This window comes from Monodelphis domestica, chromosome 1, assembly GCF_027887165.1.
Source record: "Monodelphis domestica isolate mMonDom1 chromosome 1, mMonDom1.pri, whole genome shotgun sequence".
Lineage (NCBI taxonomy): Eukaryota > Metazoa > Chordata > Mammalia > Didelphimorphia > Didelphidae > Monodelphis > Monodelphis domestica.
This window is the reverse complement of record NC_077227.1, coordinates 11,182,709-11,199,271: the sequence shown is the minus strand read 5'-3', so window position 1 is coordinate 11,199,271 and position 16,563 is coordinate 11,182,709. Positions and strand designations below refer to the sequence as shown.

Genomic DNA, 16,563 nt, shown 5'->3' with positions numbered 1-16,563 from the left:
CCTGCCCCAGGGGCCCTTTCTTTGTGGGCTCCTCTTACTGGACTGGACCACGATGCCGTCGATTTGCCTACATCTCCCAAAATTGGGAGCGCGCCCATCAGCCTCACCATCTTCTCTTGTGTGACCCTTGTTCACGACCTCCTGGAGCGCATCGCGGGGGCTGGCCGGGAAGCCTTTCTCTAGGCACCGATGAAGACTCCAGGCTGCCCACCTCCTCTCATCCTCTCCAATACTTCTGTCCCGCAGCCCCCCTGCACCCCACCAATACCTCTGCCTCTCCGTTGCCCATGGAATGGTTTTCTGCAGAGGCTGATGTTGCTGAGCTCACAGCCATCGACAAAGCCAGAAGAAACGTGTTAGCGGGGCTCTGTGCGGCCCTTAGAGTCAGTCCTTCTCACCCCAGGCCCTTCCTTCCTCCCCCTTTACTAAAAAAGATATCTGCATTGCCCTTTACACCCTGTACAGGGTCCAGGCACTGGCCTACTTGTGCCCAGTCCCAGAGTGCTCTGTCCCCTTGGCTTCCTTCAATCCTACTACGTCCTGCAGGAGGCCTTTCCTTAACTGTGGATGGATCTTGTAAGGATCTGGCTGAAGAAATGGCACTGTCGGTTTCCATGAGAACCAGAGCATCCTGAGGGCAGGGACCTGCTTTTGCCCTCTTTGGAATCCCTAGTGCTTGGCATACAATGAGCCCTAATGACTATTCACTGATCGTTCGTGGTGCCATTAAGAATCCTAGCCAGGGGTCCCAAGGAGATCGAGCTTGCTCTCTTCACCCTGCTCAAATCCAAGACCCACTCGAGGTCTACTCACTGTCCAAGCCATCCGTCCACATGGACCAACTCTCCACACCCAACTGCACAGCTTGGTTTAGGCAGATCTAAGCTGGAAGGGTCCTTACGCATCTTCTGGTGCAACTGCTTTATTTTACAAAGGAGGAAACTGAGGCAAGCAGCGGTTAAGCGACTTGTTCAGGGTCACCTGGCTATGAAATATCTGAGGTCTTGCTCCAGGGCCAGCATTCTAATTAAGCCCTGAGCGACCAACTTCTACAGTGACTTTAACTGAATTACTGATTCGATTCGATTCTAGCCCAGCACCAAGTGTCCAACAAGCCCTATGTGCCTGCCTGGCAGTGAGGCATGGTGACAAGAGTTCGGCGCCAGTTTAAGACCTGGGTTCAGGTCCTACATTTGCTACCAACAAGTTCTGGAGGTCACTCAGGAACCTCTCTAGGCTTCTTGTGAGAGGAAAGGGTTAGGCGAGCATCCTTCTAAGGGCTCCTCCAAGTCTAAATCCCATCATTTCCCCGAGTACACTTTGAGTATTCAGTTCAACAAATGCTTCATAATTGCTGGCAACGTGCAAGGCACTATGCCAGGTGCCAGAGTTACGAAGCTAAATGCCAGCTTGTCGCGCCCTGCACGAACTCTTCTTCTGCTGGGAACCCCGCGTGCGCTTCATCACAAAGCAGAGAAAGTCAGGGTCAGCTTGGGCTTTGGGGGTTAAAATGAATTCATGTTTGTTGCAGCTCAGTTTTATACTGATGGAAAAATACACAAAATGTGTGTCATCTGAGAGGCGGCCTCGTCCAGCGAATGATAAATACAAAAGGGGCTCAGAGCCAGGAAGATCGGGGGGCAAACCTCACCTGGGCATATGCTATGGCCGTGACCCTGCAGCCCCCGCTGCTGTAGGAGCTCTGCAAGGCTAGACGTTGTAGAGAAGCTACCAAGCTGTCTTGGCAGCGGGATTTTTTTGCTTGGGAATTCTCTGTACCAATAAAATCAGAAGTCTAGTGTTTTTACCAATCTGAACGGAGTTGCTGTCACTGAGAAAAAATTTACTTTACCATTCATTGGTTTGTTATTCTTTCTACTAGCTGTTTGCCAAACAGAGTAACTTCTCTTTAGAATATGAAGATGCCAGATACGTCCTCCTAGGTCTGACTCTCAGATCTCTCTGTGTCTCTGTCTGTGTTCTCTGGACTGCCTAGCCTGAGGGAAGTGCCTTTGGACCCCTGGGTCGTGATGCTTTATGTCTGTGCTCTACACAGGGCACCTTGGGGAGTCTGCCCCATCACTGGTCCACACTACCACAACTGGGAGAACTGGGAATCTTTGATTCTATGCTAACAAGACTTGAAGCAACAAAAACAGAAGAAAAACAAGAAAGAATGGAATGTTTGCAGCTACACTAAATAAACACAAAATCGAAATTCACATCTGAAGCCTCCCAAGATGCTCACTGTGCTTTTGAGGGAGAACATCAAGACTGCCTCCTCTTTGGGGAAGCAATGGCCACAGAACCACTCACTAAGCAGCCATCCTGACACAAATGCTGTATCTGGCTCTGCTGATTAGAGGTGGGAAGATTACATAAAGTAGACAAAACTCAGAAACCCCAAAGCATCTTTTTATCTTTGTTTGAACTGCTGTCTTCCAGGTTGCCATGGCCAAAGCCTCCTGGGAGCTGGCCAGCCTTAAGTAGTTCATGGAGAAGATTCCCAAGCTTTCCACCCCTCCAGAACTTGGCCTCCACTGGCATCTGAGGTGCTCGTAGTGCCTCGGGGGGATAACGGGGAAGGATTTTGGTTCATCTTTTGAAAATCAATATTCTTCTTGATATCATTTGATATCGTTTGATATCGTTTAGTTACAAGTCACTCACAGGTCAATGGAGAGGTGTGTGGTAGCAGTGAGCTACAACAAAACATTACACAGGAGAAGCAGCATCTTGGATGATATTAGGAGTGTAGGAGATACAGTAGGTCAGTCATGTGCTGAGATCCATGAACCTTACTTAAAGCCTGTTGATATTCATGTTCTATCAAGAGATCTGGAAGAAGATCCCCAGCACAGAACAGATGAATGAATGAATGGTCCAGCACAGTAACCAGCACTGACGGAATCTACTCAAGAATCTGAGCAAGACTTTTATATAATGTAAAAAATAGACACGGATCCAGGACTTCAATCCCCAGAATGCCTTGTAATCTCACTGAATTCTCAGGTGGGCCGAGATTGAGAAGGTATTTAAACCTGGTTGTGAATAGGCTCTCTCTCTTTTGGACTTCTGTTTTGGAGCAGACTTGGATCTTCCATGATGTGAGATTATCTTGTCTAGGCCTCTCTGGCCTAGGCACGTGTTTCTTATCCTATATTTTATTTAATCCTTAATCTTTAATAAACCTCATAAAATATAATACTCCTTGTAGAGAGAAACTAATTACCACCTGCCTCAGTCTCCCATAATTTTAATCTTTACAGTTGGCGAGCCAGGTAGGAGCACAGGCAGGCAGGGCTGGGAGAGCGGGCACCAGGTGAGAGGCCAGGAGCAGGAGCCAGAGCCGGAGCGGGCTGCCGGGGTAGGCAGGGCTGGGACCAGGACCAGGACCAGGTGGGCAGCAAACAGGTCCAGATCGAGCCTGTGAGCTATCTAATGGCTGGAATGAGCAGCAGCTTTGCAAGGGTAAAAAAAAACCTTGGCCAGAGAAACGTGGATCAAAAAAATTTCTAGGCACTAGATATTAAAAGCTGAACTTAAGATCAGAAAAGAATCAGAAGACTGAGAGTTTTTTCTCCCATTAGGTTGCCAACTGATTTCACCTGCATGCCAGAAGAAAGATTCAGCCCAAAGATTCAACTTTGAAGGGGCAAATGGGTGGCTCAGGGAACTGAGAGCCAGGCCTAAAGACATGTGGTCCTGGGTTAAAATCTGGCCTCAGATACTCCCAGCTGTGGGGCCCTGAGCAAATCCCTTAACCCCCATTGTTTAGCCCTTACCACTCTGCCTTCTGACAATAGACATTTAAATGGATAAGAACCCAAGGAACTTAAAGACTGGAGGTTCTAAGGCATTTCAGACTCCAATGGTTTATAAAAAAAAATCTCTGTATTGCATTTTCCTAATTGCTTTGTTTAAGATTTAACTTTGTGATGTTAAATTCATATGTTACTGGATTCAATATTATTCTGTTACACTGAAGGTTGATTGAATTTATTTTGAATGTACTGAGTTTTAAAATTCTGTTGCTTTTCCCCTATAACCATATATTGAAAAAAATCATTGTAATAATTAAGCCCATATAAGAAAAAAAAAACAGTTTTTCTATTTTTCACTTTGTAAATTGTCACAGAGGATAGATGGACTTCAGAACTGGTTATAATTGTATAACAACCTTTGGAAAATTTTATGTGCTAAATATCTCAACCGATTTTAAGGGTGTTTTAAAATATGATTTCTGTAATATTTTTTTAACAATCTCTGGTTATTTTTGCCTGCCCCTAACACAAGGTGTAAGACCAAATTCTAGCTGAAGTGAAATACATTTTATAACCCCCAACCTTCCTGCATTTCTAAATATGTGAATGGAAGTTGGGGCAGTTAAACTCAGGGCATTTGTACCTCTAAAAAGCCTCTAAAAAGGAGCACCCCTTCATTTATACTCTTCAGCTCACTACTTAACTTCCACCAGAATGATATATAGATTTCTTGATTATGTTCTTAACCCAAGATGAGTTTTACTTTGTTTAAAAATATATTTATACACCAAGGTTGAAAGATTGCTATGTAAAAATTGTGACAAATATCCATCAATTCACAGGCTTTTAAATGCCATATAGCAACTTATGTAAAATATGATAGTGTGTTTGTTTGCTATTGTAATTAATTGGGCTATTGAGAATTTTGGGGATATTGACAACTGCATATTTGTGATAGTTTAAAAGAAATGAAAAATATACCTTGTTCAATTCATTCACTCACAGTGGAGCATGGCCAGACATGAAGAGGAAATGGATCTCATTTTTGGTGAGAAAGCCTTGTATTCTATAATTCCTTAGCTGACACAGTGTGTCAATGATTACAAACTATATTTTTGAATTTTTTTAAAGCTCTTTTATTATTATATTTTTCTTGCATGTGCAATATACTATTTCAGTTTTTTAAAATTTTTTTCTCTCCTTTTTTATATTTGAAGCACATGTCACCAGTATTAAGGTTTTCTTTAACTTTTTGATTTTTCAGCACTACAAGTTTAAGATACACTTGTCAATGCATGCCCTAAAATGCTTGTGACTATAAAAATGATGCCACTAATTATTTCAAAAATTATGGGACTTTGCTTAATGATTCTGTCTGATTCCAGGACAAGATATACAAAAGAGCCATTGCACAGAGCCAAAGAAAAGCCAATCCAGGATGGATTGATGCACTTCTAGGCCAATACAAAGGTTTTGAACCTACTTTGAGACTTGGGGTTGCGACACTTGACTTGTGTTAAGATGTAGGCCTTCCTTGTGTCCACACTCACTCTGAAGATACTTACAGATGAGTATCCCCAAACTTTGGCTCCTATAATCTGGTCCCCTTTTCTGCCTTTCATAGTGTGGTACCTTTCTGTAGTCCTGGCTACTGACTGGGTAAATGCATCATTGCTTCGATCATTTTGATTGGGCCCTGATTCAAGGACCTGTTATAGATTTATTTTTCCTTTTACTTGGAATTTTTACACATAAGACTTTGCTAGTCTATATTTTCATCCAGTATTTTCTTTTTTTATTTGGATTTTTCTGATGTATTTTTAATATCTCTTGCCAATTGATTCATATACCTCATACCTCAGCCATGCATCCCTAAGTGATCCTGTATTTTTCAAACACCCACAACATGGGGAAATGTAAAAAAAATCATTATTTAAATTGCAAAGTTTAAATTCCTTTTTAGAAGAATTTTAGGTTAAAAAACATGCTACCTCTCTGAATCCAGAAACTGAACTGTTGGAGAAGCCACCATGAAGAAGCCTCCAGACCACAAGCTGCACAAAAATGAACTTTGGGTGTAGTTGATTGAACATTTATTTCTATGTATACTTTCATGCCAAAGGGGACTGCCTCCTAACTGGCTTTTTGTCAATGTGTCCAGCAATTATTGGTTTTATTCTTTTTTTCTTTTTCTCTTACCCTCAAATTATTGTAATCTTTAAATTGATTATGTTTTTATGATCCTTTGGAAAAATTATTTTTTTTCAAATGATCACATGGAGAAATGTAAAAAATAGACACGAATCCAGGACTTCAATCCCCAGAATGCCCTGTAATCTCACTGAATTCTCAGGTGGGCCGAGATTGAGAAGGTATTTAAACCTGGTTGTGAAGAGGCTCTCTCTCTTTTGGACTTCCGCTTTGGAGCAGATGCGGCTCTTCCATGATGTGAGATTATCTTGTCTAGGCCTCTCTGGCCTAGGCACGTGTTTCTTATCCTGTATTTTCTTTAATCCTTAATCTTTAATAAACCTCATAAAATATAATACTCCTTGCAGAGAGAAACTAATTTCTACCTGCCTCAGTCTCCCCTAATTTTAATCTTTATAATATTTAGTCTAATGACTTGAGGTGAATGACTTGAGGGGAAGGGAGCTACATATGGGGTCAGAGGACCTAGTTATTCCCGGCAATGTCCAAGGCAATTCGCTTTGCATCTCCTGGACTCATCTGGACCAGGGTGGTGTGGTGAGGAGCAAGGGCTTTGCTCCGACAATCTCCGAGCTCCTTCTGCTTCCAAGTGTATCATCCCGTGACTCAGCATTCTCACAAAATATCCTGAACTGGCATCATATTTGCATGTTATATATATTTTCGAAATCCAGGAATATGCGCTTGATATTAAAAATGAACACAATTAGCCTAACTTGGACTTCTTGCTCTCTCATCTGAAATTTGAAAAAATACCAAGAAGTCTAAGCACAAGTTCTGGTGCTCCCTTAATTTTTCTTGCTCTGTTACTCAAACACACCCTCATACTCTTTCCCTCTTTGGGTGTCTGCTGATCTGCCATTTTCATTGAGATCTTCATTCATTCCTTGGCACCCACATCTAAAGCCTTCAGAGGTTTCCTAAGGGAGACAAGTTTGCAGTCTAGGACCGTGTGTGCCTTATAACTAAATGGCAGGGGATTGAATTAGAACAGGGAATTTCCATGTTTTTGTTGGTTTAGGTCTGAAAATGAATTGTTATTGAAGCCCGGTGCCTAAAATCACAAAATATAGGATTCCCCCCATTTTAATAAAAACAGACATTTTCAAATAACACTGTGGAGAAAAAAGTCCTCCTGGGCCAATGGTTTTTTACAGGTTACAGCACAGTACCAAGATTCATCCCAGAGACATTTTTTTCCTAATAAGAAAGCAATAAAACTGGGATAGAAAATGCTGACAGGATCTTAACAGTCCTACCTAGGAGGAATGACAAACAGATTCTGGTCATTTTTCCTGGATCCAGAGAGAATCTTCATAAAGAACGGTCTGTACAGATCTAGCATTTTGGAAATAAACACAGCAATGCCTCGCTTAAACAAAGATCACTTAACTGCTGATCTCACCTACCTAGAGCACAGCTTAGTGAGCAAGAGACCCAGCAGCTGGGACAGCCGTCATGAGGCCCAGCCCTCTCCTATAATCCAAGCCAATTCAGTCCCATAAGCATTTATTGGACCCCTGCTATGTGCAAGAGAATAGAGAGACAAAAGGACAAACAGTGCCGGCCTCAAGGAGCTTACATTCTGCTCAGAGAATGATCCTGGGCTCCTCATTCAGCACCTTCTGATTCTAACTTTAGGCACACTTGAAACAAATTAGATGATGGAAAGCCACCAATGCAAAGTGGGGGAGACAGAATGGGAGGGAAGAATGTTAAATGGGAATCATGAAGAAGCAGACTATCTAGGGTTAACACAGCACTGTCTGTCCGTCTCTCTCTCCCCAGCTTCTGCCTCTGCCTCTTGGAATTGTGGGAAGGGGCCTCCAAGGGCTCTTGGAGGCTCTGCCAGGGGGCTGCTAATTGGCACAGCCACTTGGAAAGGCTCTGTATATGGATCCAGGGATGACAGAACTCCTTAGGACTTCTCACAGTCTCAGGAGGAACTGAGAAGGCCTTCAGCACACTGGCTGCACCTCTGGGAGGCCGGGAAATAGTGGCGGAGAATGAACAGAATTGAAAGGGTTGAGATTTGTGTTGTTGGAGGAAGCACCCAATAGATGAGGCCACAGGCTGCAGGTCCTCAAGTATTTTTGATGAAATGTGTGTGACCTGAGGACCAGCTTGGCTAAGCTTGGACTTGAGGGAGTCACTGTAGCGGCCACAGATTCCTGAAGCCTGTCCCTGAAGGCCTGGTTGGGGGGCGCTCTGTGTGGGTGGAAGAATTTGATGGATGGGGGCTGGAGGGCAGAATGTTGGTTGTGGGGTCAGAAGAGACCCCAGCTCAGATTCTGCTTCTAACACGTAGGTATGTGACCTTGGTTGCCATTTAAAGGCTCTCGGTCTCAATCTGCTTATCTGTAAAATGGGGATAAAAATACCAGAACAGAGAGGAAGCATGGGGTGGTGGTACACAGAAGGCTTGCTTTAGACTCATGGTTCCAGTCTAGTCTAGAACACATCCTGGTTGTGACTGTGGACAACTTATTAAGCCATACAGTGGCCCAGGGAACTCTCGACACACAGCAGAGTGTCTTGGTGGGCTTGAAGTAAAGAGGACCTGAGTTTGAATCTAACCTCAGACCTACTATAGCTGTGTGACCCTATCTACTATGCCATGGCCCCAACTTGTCAGGTTGCAATGACAATAAGTCTATGTAAAATGCTTCCTAAAGCTTAAGCTGCTAGAGAGACTCAGTCATTATTATCAAAGTAGTTTACATTTTAGAAAAAAAATAGAAATTTAAATTAAATTAAATTAAATATCTAAAACATTTGATAGCTTAGGAAAAGCCCTTCTAAACCTGGTTCTCTCCTATTGCTGAATTTTGCTGAGGCTTTGCCATGGCCTCCTGAGGCCTCAGTTCCTTAAAGGGGGTTTAAGGGGCAAGAAACCAACCCAGGAATGATTGGCCTCAGGCCCCGTCCAGTCCAGGCCACACAAAACATCTCCTTCTCTCCCCAAGGGGGAGAAAGGATTATCCAGGTTGGCTAGTCAAATCTGGAGTGGGGGGCCCCCGCGGGGAATGATGGTGTTGGCCCGGTGTGGGCTGAACCCTGCCTGGCTGCTCTCAGGGAACAATCCAGAGAGGGGGTCCAGGACCTCCGGGGCCCCCCAGCTCAGAGGGGCTGAGTTCAGTCACAGCAAAGCGGAGCTCTTGCTATTTGTGTGAGCTTGCAGAGCCCTTTCCTGTCCCTGTCATTTGGTCCTGACCAGGGCAGGCATCATTTCCTCATTTTTTATAACAGATGACGAGAGGGGGTGCTGAGAAGTGCCTTATCTCAGGCCCCCACAAAGTGAAGGGATGGTGCTTGAGTCTTCACGGCCTTTCCCCCCTGGGACGTTCGAGATCTCGCCTCCAGGGAATGGTGGAGGCAGGCCTGGACGCCGGGTTCTCCCTTGGGTGCCCTGCAGACGTCCCTCTTGGTGGGTGGGTAGAGCCTGTGCCCCTGGGCCAATGCGGACGGGACATTTGGGATCTGGGCACGAGGAGGGAGAAGAGCTGAAGCGCTTACGGGGCGCTGAGAGGAAGTCTCCGGGGTGCCCTGGTCGTGGGGTGACAGGGCATGGGGCCGGAGGGAGCAGCGCCCAGGCCTCGGGGGGCCTTCGGTGGGGTCGGCTCAGTATCCCCAGAGCCACCCCCATGAGGATGTGGAGGGAGAAGGCGGAGGCGGTCTGCCTGGTCTGGCACACGCTACCTCAGCGGGCCGACATCTGCTGCGCAGGGAGAGCGTGTGCGTAGAGGAGTCACGCTGTACCTTTAATGTGGGAGCCACGTGACCATGGACAAGTCGGGTCACCCCGGTGGGCCTCTGTTTCCCTGTTTGCAAATGAGGGACTTGGACTGGACCACACTTGCCTCTTTGACGTTCTGGACCCTCGTGGCAGCGATCTGGTGAAACTCTTCTCAGAATCACGTTTTTAAATGCGTAAAATAAAATATCTGGGATGAAAAGGGGAACCGAGTCCCTTGGAATACACACCAAACTCAAGGTCTCCCGGCAGGCCCCTTTTAGGGCTAAATCGACGCCGTGGGAAGGAAGATTCAGGCCGAGGAGATGGAGGTCCCTCTTGGGCCGGGGCCCCCTCCTGGACCTGCCCCTCATTGTCCAGGGGGCAACACCCTTCTCTTCTGAGGCGCTGCAAAATGGGGGGACGGGGCTCAGAGGCGGAGTTTATAAAGCACCGGGCCCAGAGTCAGGAAGACCCAAGTTCAAGTGCAGCTTCGGCCTCTTCCTAGCGGGATGCTCCTCGGCATGCCACTCCACCTTGGTCTGCCTCAGCTTCTTCGGCTGTAAAATAAGATGATAATAACATCTGCCAGCCAGGGCGGTTGTGAGGAACAGATGAGGCATGAGCTGTAAAGTGCTTAGCACATGCCTGGCACATAGTAGGCGCTTAGCGAGTGCTCGCTCCTTCCGTGCACACCTGGACTGCTTTTCCTCTTCCACCCTGCCTCAGGGAAGTGTCTCCTGATTCCCCTGCGCCTGGGGCCTCCTCTCCCGTCACTAGGTCCCCCTGTGTCTACACTCCTGCGGTGCCGTTTTGCTTTCTCCTTGGGAGCAGAGGCCGCCTCGGCTCTCACTGAGCCCAGGGCCTGCTCGTGGCATGACCCCACCAGGGCAGCGCTTCACAAAGAGACGGCTTGCCAGGAGCTGTGGGACGGGACGGAGGCCCCTCTCGTCCTCTGCCTGGGCCCGAAGGCCTCCCCTGTTCACCCCCACGCCTGCCGCTGCGAACCCAGGTGGGCCCCAAGGGGAGATCCGTCCCCGCCTCTCCTGGGGCCGGGCGGCTTGGTCCCGAGTGGGGGGGGGAGGCGGCAGGCTGAAGGAAAGGAGGCGACGCGCCTTTCGGGTTCCCCCGCCATTTGTGTCTCACCGTGCCATTGTCGTGATTGTTTCAGCGGCTCCGGGTGTTAATCGCGGGCTCTGATCATTGCACCCCGTCAGGCACCGAGTCCAGCACGAGGGAGCGCTTTTCCGTTGGGGGGAAGTGCCGTGGTTAAGCTGAAGCGGAGGTATTTTTGGAGCGGCTGCCATGTGAGCAGGGCTTCACAGAAGCCATCCCTGGCAGGAGATGCGGGAAGCGGGGGACCCAGGTCCTCGGGGCCTGCTCTGAGACGGGACCCAGAAACGCCGTCCCCGGTGGGCAGGGGGTAGTCTGGCTCCCTGGCAGCGGGGCCACTGCAAGGCCGGCCTGTCCCCTTCTCGGCAGTGAATGGACAGGAGGAACTCGGAAAGGTTGGCTAGTCTGTGAAAGGGGGCTCCCCCGCTGCTTTCCGATGACCGGCCCACCCTCCCCCAAGGGTAGACGGTCCACTTCGGATGCTTCTCAGCACCGGGACTTTTTTTGGACTTTGCCTCTTTGAGTAATTCTGCTCTCAGCTTCCCCTGCTTCCGCCTCCACGGGCCGTAGCACACAAGCCCGAAGCCTGCCTACTGGGTGGCCATTCCAGCACTGAACACGTCACTCGTAGCTCTTTGCCTGGTTAAGCATCCCCAGATCTACGACCTGATCCTCAAAGGCAGGGACTCGGGGCCTTCCACATGCTGGTAGCCCTTCTCCAGAGGCTCTGCTGACGGCCAACGTCCTTCTTAAACTATGGCGCCCAGGATGCGCCATGGCGCTGTAGAGGGCGTCTGACCAGGCAGGGGAGAGCGGGAGCGTCACCTGGGAGGCCTCAAACTCCTCACCTGTAAAATGGGGATGACACTGGCCCCCCCTCACAGGCGGCCGTGAGGATCGAATGAGATCACGGACATATAGATACGTAGCACTTTGCAAACTTTCAGGGACTGCCTACAGGCAAGCTAGTGGGCACAGGATCATTGCTGGAACCTCCCAATGTAATCCAGGACCACAAGAACTTTTCCAGGGGCGACGTCTCCCCTCCTCCCCCAAACCCTTTTTAGAATAGCTCTCCTGGGTCCTGGACCCCCAGGCTCCCTTACTCTCAGTCTCCCCACAGTCCTGCCATTCTGTCTTCTCCTCCCCTTGGTACAGGCTGTCATGCCCTCAAGCCTAGACCATTCCAGTAGCAGCTCTCCCTGCCTTGAGTCTCTCCTCACTGCAGTCCATCTTCTACTGAGCTGCCAACATGATTTTTCTAAAGGGCAGGTCTGACGGTGTGACCCCCGTCTGTGTAAGCTGAGTGTCTGCCCTGTACCCCGAGACCCTGTGACGGGAGCCCCCACGCTCTTCCTCCCGCCTCCTGATCCCTTGATTCTGTCCCCTTTTCTGGCTGTCCTGGGCCCGAAGCACCCTCCTAATTCTCCTTCCTAGCTCGCCTGGCTCCCTTCTAGACTCGGCTACATCTTACTCTCTCCCAGTTTCCCCTGCTCTGGCCCCCTTGCCCTCTGGGATAACCTTCCATTGACTAACGGTCATAGTTGTTTGTTTGGGGCTTCCCCATTAGAAGGTATGCCTGAGAGCACAGCCAAGGTGCTTTCCTTCCTGCCTCCCTGGAACATGGCGGGCCCTTCGCCAATGCCTCTAACCATGACTGTCTCACAGTAAGACGCTGGGTTTTAGCCCCCAGTGTTGGACGTTACACGGACTCCTGCAGAATTTCCTCTTCTTTGATTCAGCCCGATACGGAGTCCAGCCTGTCCAGGTGTCGGGTCCTGACTTTGTCAGATAGTGTGATTGTGAGCCAGCCCCGCTCAGAGTCGTCCTTGAGACAAATGCCGGGTCATCCGGGGTCCCGACTGCTTGCTAATTGATTCTGATCCACTAATAACGATTCTTTTCCAGTTCATCCCAGAGTAGTTATTAATGGTTCAGAATCAGTTGGTTATTGTTAGTCCTGTTTTATAAATAAGCAAACAAATTGAGGATCAGAGAGATGCCTGCCAAGAGTCACACAAGTTCTGAGAGTCGGAAGCAGTATTTGAACTCAGTTCCCTCCTGATTGCAGGCCTGGAACTGCAGGCATCCCACTAATGATTTCATAGGCCTCGAGCTAGAAAGGGTCTCAGAGATCACCAAATTCTTCCCCCTCATTTTACAGAGAAGGAAACTGAGGCCCAACAAGGTGAAGTGACATGCTACACAGACACATGGACATACCTATATGTTAGAGGTGGGATTTGAATCCAGGGCCCTGGTTCTAGAACCAGGGTTTTCCTCACAATAATAGCCTGCCTTTCAATGAAAGTTCCATGGAGGAAATAGCATCTAGGGTGGCCATTTAAGGACAGGGAAGATTCTAGAAGGTAGACACGGCCAGGGGAACAACGACCACCATACACAGCAATGGTGCTTCGTGATATGAAGAGCTCTTCCCCACCCAACAAGTTCCTCCTTCTTACTCGGCTGTTATTACCGCCCGTCGTTTGGGATGGCATGGATGACTGGGCATCCTTTTCCCATCAGTCACCAGCAGCTTGGAATTACTGCTTAAAGGTCAGAATAATTTCCAGTTCTCTTTCTTTTTAACTGAAATATGAAAAGGGGAGGACATGGTGTATTTATTTTCTGCCATCAGGAAAGGATGAATGGGCATTAAAACTCACAGCATAAACACACTTCACAGAGCATGGCCAGTTATGACAAGGGGGTTGGCAACCGTCCAGCACAGCCTCCACTGCCCAAGTTCAAAGAGGCTCACACGTCTCACTGTCAGAGTCTGAAGCCCTATTTTCTACTTGGAAACTCGTCGACCCGGCTGCAAAACGAAATATTCCATGAGAGAGGGGATCGTTGAGTGGCTGACTTGTTTTAAACAGAAAATATAGTCATCTAAAAGCTGGAGTTGACTTTGTAAGTTGGAAAAACGTATAGCCAAACCTCAGTTATTTGGAAGAAGGTTTCTTGCCTTAGAGTCATGCTTTGATAGGTTAACTCCTTCCCATCATCTGCTTCTACGCTGGGGGACAATTCAGTAAGTGATGAGGTCTCTCCCAACTCTGAGACTTGTGACGCTCAGAGAAATGATCAGAAGCTACAGAGAAAGGGCTGCTGCAGAAGCGTGTCTAGAATGAAAAAATATCAGTTTAATGTGCTGAGCTAAGGTTTGCCAGTGCCCCTTCAAAAGACTCCACTAAAGGAATTAAAGGCCCTACCAGAAGGATTAAAGGGCCTACTTAAAAGGATGAATAGCCTTTTCTAAAAGGAGACTTTTAGAAAAAGTATGAACCTTTTTTGGTCATGATTTCCCCAAGTTACAAGGAGGAGACTCTGGATTATATAAGTTTATGCCCTTAGGACAGTGATGGTGAACCTCTCAGAACGTTTTAGGGACTCTGTGCCATGCCCTGCCCCCAACTGTGTGCTCCACCCCCTGACTTGTGCAATGCCCTACCCGCCCTGGTTTGGGGGCGGGGCCAGGATGCAGGCTGGCCAGGGCAGAACCCTCTTGCATTAGGGAGGTGGGGTCAGGCTACTGGTCCTGGGTTGGTCATGCTCCCCCGAAAAGGAGATGCAGCCCCACACCACCCTCCTCCCACGTTCAGAGGTGAGGCTAGGCTTCCAATTGGCCAAGCCAGGGGCCTGTACGTGCCCAGAGACAGATCTCTGCATGCCATTTTTGGCACCCGTGCCATTGGGTTGCCATCATGGTCTTAGGATGTTCTCTGCCAACCTGGAGAGGTTTTGAGTCAAGGCCCAGGAGCAGGTTCTGTGTCTGTATCCCAAGAACCAGACTAAAGAAGATCAGACAGGACAAGCAGTGGAGAGTTGGCCATGAAGTTTTTAGGCCATGACAGACAAGTGACAGATATAGAAGGTCTGGGATCTTCTGGGCTGTGTGTGTGTGTGTGTGTGTGTGTGTGTGTGTGCGTGTGTGCCTGAATGGATGAAATCTCAGATCCCATAACTACAGAAGCATTCCAACCCCCCTCTTAACCCACACGGCTCATTTCACAGACAGCTTGGGATGCCGTTGGGCTTATTCAGAACAGTATTCTAAGGATTGCTTCCTCTGATATATATTGAGCATTTTTTGAACCCAGATTTCTGCTTTCATTGGTCTAGGGAACTTTTTCTGCCAGGGCGGATCAGTAGGAGAGGGAAGCCAAATCTTAACTACAGAACGAAGGACTACGGCGAAACTTCGTGAGAACGTCCTCAAAATCAGACGAGTCTATGCAGATGGGAAAAGCAGAAGGTGCAGATTCTGCGCAGGACTGCCAGAAGAGGGCACAGAGGTAGCTGTCCTTTTCAGACAACTTAGGTCTCTTCTCTTGAATTTAAGGAGCAGACTAAATGCCTATCTGGGTGACTCAGTCACAAACTATTGATGCGGCCACAATAATTGCTTTGATGTAGACGGTGGAGACAAACATGGCCCAAAACAGCACATGCAGAGACCCTAATCTCACATCAGATCAAATAATCAAATCGCTGAAGTCAGTTGCACCCTGGGAAGGGGTCAAGCGTTTGTAAATGCTTCTTCTAAAATCATGAGCTCCTTTCTATTGTCCCATCTGGCTCTTTCCTTCTTTTTTGTCCTTCAGCTGAGTGATAAACAGCGATTAAGCAATAATCCTTGTAGAAGGAAAAGAAAGGAGCCCAGATCTTAAAGGAGCAGCCTCTGCCCTCCCGGCCCCTTCTTTCTCATAAGGGCAAGAAGGATCATTATTTCCAGTTCACTGTCACCGCCTAGATTTGCAATCTAGAAAGAGGCCAGAAAGTAAAAAGCCAGTCACAGAGGAGGGATAGGAGGGAGAATTTGTTTTTCCTATACTAACTAATTCCTATGTATTAGGGAGAATTACTGTGTATTTCGGTGTCTGGGATCTGGTTCAGAGATACCATCCAGTCTACTGCATTTCCTTTGTCTCTGGGAATCCCCTGGAATGTCATAAAAGAATTAAAAAAAATTAAATGGAATTTGTTTAATGGTTGAAGGGAACAAGGGTTCTTTTCCTACGCAAAGGTTCCCTGGGATGGATGCAGGTATGGGGAAGGGGGGAAAGGCCGATGGAGCACCTCCTAATTAGCTCTCACCACTTACAAGTGACTTGAGATGTTCAAGGGAGGGGCTGAATAAGGAGCTCCTCAAATGTATTTATTAGGCTGCCTGCCTGCCTGCCCCCAGAGAGCCAAGGAGACCTCTGACTGGTCCTGATGCTGATGAACCAATAAACTTGACACAACCAAAAAGGTATACTCTTAGCCCAAAGTGAGTCTTTTGAGATCATTTGAATCATAACAAAACCAAGACGCTCTCAAGCATTCCTCCACCTGAGGCAACACGTGTATGAAGTTCAGACTCTCTGCAAGACACTGCTAGGCACTGAGGCCCCAGAGATGGTGAAGACACACAGGCTACCTGTTCTCAAGGTTCTCAGTGGCCCAACAGGGCAAAGGGCAAAACTGAGGGCATGATTTACATATGCAAATCTTGAAGATACAGGAGAGAGTGGGGTCCCTGGGAAAGGAAGAGCTGGGGAAAGTGTCTGAGAAATTGGGAGAGCTCTTGCTTTACTGGGGAGGGAGGAGGAGGTATGGTCTGGAGGGAGGCGGCTCTGTTTAGCAGCTCTCCTGTTTATGGAAACTTAAACTTGTTTCCGAGTAGGATCACAGTTCATCTTTCTTGTATGGTAAAAAAAAGAAACGGATCTGTCCACCCCTCCTTTCCCTTAG

At 47.8% G+C, this 16,563-nt stretch overlaps 1 protein-coding gene and 1 long non-coding RNA gene across 3 annotated transcripts in view; one reads left to right on the top strand and one right to left on the bottom strand.

Moving 5' to 3' along the window:
• RNLS (renalase, FAD dependent amine oxidase) overlaps nt 1-16,563 on the bottom strand; it is a 234,822-nt gene that overhangs the window by 39,354 nt on the left and 178,905 nt on the right. The gene's annotated exons all lie outside the window — the stretch shown is intronic.
• On the top strand, nt 13,145-15,208 carry LOC103103991 (uncharacterized). The gene is made up of 2 exons (XR_460058.3): nt 13,145-13,380; nt 14,950-15,208. It is a non-coding gene; the product is annotated as an uncharacterized LOC103103991 (long non-coding RNA).